This window comes from Physeter macrocephalus, chromosome 3 (assembly GCF_002837175.3).
Source record: "Physeter macrocephalus isolate SW-GA chromosome 3, ASM283717v5, whole genome shotgun sequence".
NCBI classification, from domain to species: Eukaryota; Metazoa; Chordata; class Mammalia; order Artiodactyla; family Physeteridae; genus Physeter; species Physeter macrocephalus.
The window spans coordinates 6,038,074-6,042,895 of record NC_041216.1 but is presented as its reverse complement, the minus strand read 5'-3'; positions in this window follow the sequence as shown (position 1 = coordinate 6,042,895).

Genomic DNA, 4,822 nt, shown 5'->3' with positions numbered 1-4,822 from the left:
CGCGGAGCACAGGCTCCAGACGCGCAGGCTCGTCCGCCATGGCTCACGGGCCCAGCCGCTCTGCAGCATGTGGGATCTTCCCGGACCTGGACACGAACCCGTGTGCCCTGCATCGGCAGGCGGACTCTCAACCACTGCGCCACCAGGGAAGCCCCAGGGAGGCATTTTTTTTTTCTCAAAGCATGTTCTTAGTTTTTGTCAGTCTCTCAAGGAGATCCACGCCCCCAAAAAAGGCTTCAACCACTGTTCAAGATGAAGGAAAACAATGCCATCTCTAATCGAATAACCAGGGAGGTTTGTGGAGCCAGCAAAGGCAAAAACTTGCCTTCAGTGTGCTGGGAGAACAGCTAGAATTGGCCACACCTGAAGGCAGTGTCCACCCCAGGGAACTGCAGCAGGTTGGGGGGATGCCTTGGACATTATTTTGGCAACTAGAACTGGTGGAAGCCTCTAAAACTGATTAGGTTTAGGAAATTATATCTGATGGAGGTCCAGGAGTCTGGATCAGGGCTGGAAAATGGGATGCAGGGACCTTGTTTGGCAGCCCTGGCGTATAGACTGTGATTCATGGAGCTGCATCCCTTTCCTTCAGAACACCTATGTCCACCTGTAAATACACGTTATTTGGTATGTTCACATGTTATCTATCTGTTCCATAAGTCTGCCAGCTCTGGGAGAGCAAGGATTGTGTCTGGTTTTGCTCCCACCATCAGCTGGCAGAATGTTGGGCACCTAGCAGATGTATTCGATAAATATTTGTTGAATGAAAAGGTGTGTGGATGGATGGATGGATGGGCAGGCCAAGGTGGTCCATCTGAAAGGCAGAACCTTGCAGAAAAACTAAAGCAAATGCCTCTTCTGTTTGGCATTTGAGAGACAGTTAGTATATTATATAGGCAGTTGGCTCAGAGAACAGACTCTGGAGTTAGAAAGCCAAGTTGGAATCTCAGCTCCGCTGTTTACTTAGTGTATGACCTTGGGCAAAATATTTAACCTCTCTGTGCCTCAGTTTCCTCATCTGTAAAATAGGGATAATAACAGTTCCTACCTCATAGAATTACTATGAAGATTAAATGAGTTAATACATCTAAAGTACTTAGAAGAGTACCTGATGGATAATAAGCACTAGGTGGTAATTTTTAAAAAGCTAAACAGGGGCTTCCCTGGTGGTGCAGTGGTTGAGAGTCCGCCTGCCGATGCAGGGGACACGGGTTCGTGCCCCGGTCCGGGAAGATCCCACATGCTGCGGAGCGGCTAGGCCCGTGAGCCATGGCCGCTGAGCCTGCGCGTCCGGAGCCTGTGCTCCACAACAGGAGAGGCCACAACAGTGAGAGGCCCGCGTACCACAAAAAAAAAAAAAAAAAAGCTAAACAGATATGGGGAATCTAGGTATAAGACAAAGGAATGCAGAGGGTAGCAAAGGATCAAAAGCAAAAAGTGGGAAGTGGTAGCTTCAGTGCCATCTTATAAGATGCTCCTGGTTCACCCTGGTGTATAGGACTCTATTAAAGGTACTGACCAGGACTGGAGCTCAGATGGAAATTTCAACTGGCTGAATCTTGCAGAGAAAAGTCAATTCTGCCCTTAGATGTAGGGAAAAGGTGTGAAAAGAGACCAACCTCGGAGACCTCCCCACCCCATCCTCCAGCACCCAGGCTACTGAACTCAGGCCCCTGCTGCTCCCTCCCCCAAATCCTGCAAGGACCTGTGCACTGAGTCTGCCAGAGAGACCCCGTGGGCAGCCCCAGAGGCTCTCAAGAGAAGTATACCCTGTGGCCTTTGGGATTGATTATGTAGAAAAGAAAATTGGATCCAGATCATTTTCAGACACTCCAGGTGGATTCTTCAGGGACATTTGGGTATCTCCAGTCCTCCTGTGTTTGATGGTGAGAGAGAAGAAGCTAGATGGATAGGAAAGGAGGTTCAGGGGCCTCAGAATATCAGGCTGTGTATGGACTGTCCCACACTGCTTCTCCTGGCCCATGTCCCACCAAAACACTAAGCACTAAATGTTGCTCTACCCACATCATAAATAACAGTAATGGTAACAGCCACTCAAAATACAGACTGCTTAGCCACCTCCCCTGCTTGTCTAGTCCCTAGTGGAACAAGCAATGCACCTTCTGGAAGGAATAATGACTCCGATCTATAGGTCACATTCAGTGCAGACATAGCCATAGTAACTTCTACCCACAAGCCAAATTGTGTTGAAATCCATTACAAATTAAAGACAGCATGTCTCCTTGAAAACGTTCAACTGCCATATTTTCTCATGGTGGCAGAGTGAAGACATCACAGTGACAATCTTGATCTTTTTGCTAGTTTCCAGATGTGCCCAAATAAGTCCATTTCTCCTAAATATATCAAAGTGTTGACAGACAGAAAAATGCCAAGCTGTCAAATGGAACAGAGACCTCACTTCAGGTTCCAAAATTAATGCATTCTAAAGAAGTTCTACGCTGGAAATCATGCCGGACTGAGCATCTGAAGAACAAGCTTCCGGTTCTTGTCTTGGTTGTCACTGGTCACATGGATTTAGGAAGTCATATCACCCCTCTGGGGCCTTAGATATCTAACCTGCAATAGGAAGGGCTTGTACAAAATGATATTATGCCCAGAAAAAGTGTAAAGTTTAGTACTTCTCCATTTGCCCCCAGGCAAATTCTCTGAGTCACCCTCTTCTGTCCTCCCTCCAGTTGTTGACTGGCAGTGTTGTAAGCTAATTGGTCCTTTTTCTCCCTGTGATTTGTTATAAATAAGTGAACAGAGCAGGGCGGGGCAAAGGGAGGGACTCTCTGTGGCCCTCAGAGAGCTCATTAGCGGCAAAAGCTTCTCCACTCATGACTTCCGATCCTCATCTCTGATTCACTCAAGCAGTCACAAGAAAAAGGAGAGGAAAAAGAGGAGCTGGGGAGAAGTGTCGGTACAGGGCATCAGGGACTTGAGGGGGTGGGCAGCGTGACTGGCTGAGAAGAAGCAGAGAGTCCCTCCAACTCAAGGCAGACTTTGGTAGCCTGCTCATGTAAAGACGGAGTCCCTGGCTGGGGCTGGACCCTGGTCTAAAAACATGGGAGCTCCAAAGGATGACAAGAATCACCCACCAACAAAACTGGACCCTTGAAGGATATGAACCCCTTCAACAGAACTCCTCCAGGCAGATCAAAGTCACAGGCATCCTTCTGGAAACAGTTTGAGAGCTGTTGGAGGGGCTTCTCAGAACCTAAGCTAAGAAGGGGGCTTGCAAAGGCTCTCTAACAACCAGAGAGTTGTGGGTGTGGGGTGTTGAGTCTGGGGATAAAAGTCTGCAGAGGGGTCCAGAGACCAGAATGCTTGTAGAGCTGTCCATGGTCCTGACAGCCTCTGCCTGAGGTGTCAGCCCATGCCTGTCCCTTCTGACCTCAGCCAACTCCAGAGCCAGATGCCTGCCCAGCTCTGCTTCCTGCCTGACCATGGCTCCCTCCAGCCTGCTCCAGTTCACATCTGGGTGGCCCTGGGCTGACACCACTGCCAGCTGCCTGCCCAGGACAGTGGAGTTACCTGTGTTAACCACTGCCTATGCACGTGGTCTGTTTATCCCAGACTTTCTCAGTCTGGCAGGCTCATTCTCCACTCAGTTCCTAAAAACACAGCTGTAGGTGGTGAATAAGAGTCACAAGGAGAGGAAGTGGGACTTGGCCCAGCACCCAGAAGTCCAGGCTGCAAGATCAGAGGCAAGAGAACAGACCCACCCCTACTCCCACCAGTGCATCCGGGACAGGATGTGAGAGCAAGGCTCCCCCAACAACAGAAACCCATTCCAACATCACTGGGCTAAGCAGGAGCCCAGCCCAAGTGGAAATTCCCGAGGAGTCTCCCTATGGTTCCACCCCTCCCCACTTTGCCCCACAAATTCAGTGTCTTTAAGAAGTACAGGAACACTCTGGCCATCTGTGAAACAGTGGATCTCAATTAGGACAGATGTGGACCTGTCCCCTACCCTTGTCTCATCAAAGGACCTTGAGCAAGTCACTGAGTTTCTCTGAACCTTAGTTTTCTCATCAGGGTTGTCACAAGGTCATCATGAGACAATGGACATGACAGTGCTTGGTAAATTATAGAACACGGTGCAAGGGGCGGTTACCATTACTATCCAAATACTACCCGGGCCTCCATATTACTCCGAGCCCTGTCACGGAGGATTCTGGAAGCTAGTTGGTGAAGAAGAGCACATAAGTACTTCTATGTGCCGGGTGCTTTCATATATGCTGTCTGATCTAATCATGTGAGGCAGATAGTACTGTCACCATTCTATGGATGAGAGTAAATTAACTGCCCAAGGTCATATGGTTAAGGTACCACCAAGCCAGGATTTGAAGCCAGTGCTTCAACCTATGCATTTTAACCACTACTCCAGCCACGGCCCTCTTGCCTAGTTACTGTAGCCCCTTCCACTGGGCTGGACCTTGTTTCCAGAAACCCAGAGAAGCAACCCTACCTCAAAGGAAGGCCTCTGATCCCACCTGCCCCTCAAATCAGATCTCCAGCCCGTGCTTCTGTTCTGAGCTACTCCTCACTCCCAGTTAGCCAAACTCTGGAACTTGGCTTTGAACTAGGGACCCCTAGAAGACACAGCCTTCCTCACCCTACCCATACCCAGTCTCTCCACTCAACCCTCTCCCATACCTGGCACCTCAGCCACTTCTCCAAAAGCAGGAGCACTGGAGATACAGCATGTGCCCTTGGGCCAAAGGTTCTCAAACATTATGGTGCATAAGAATTACTAGGGGGCTTCCCTGGTGGCGCAGTGGTTGAGAGTCCGCCTGCCGATGCAGGGGACACGGGT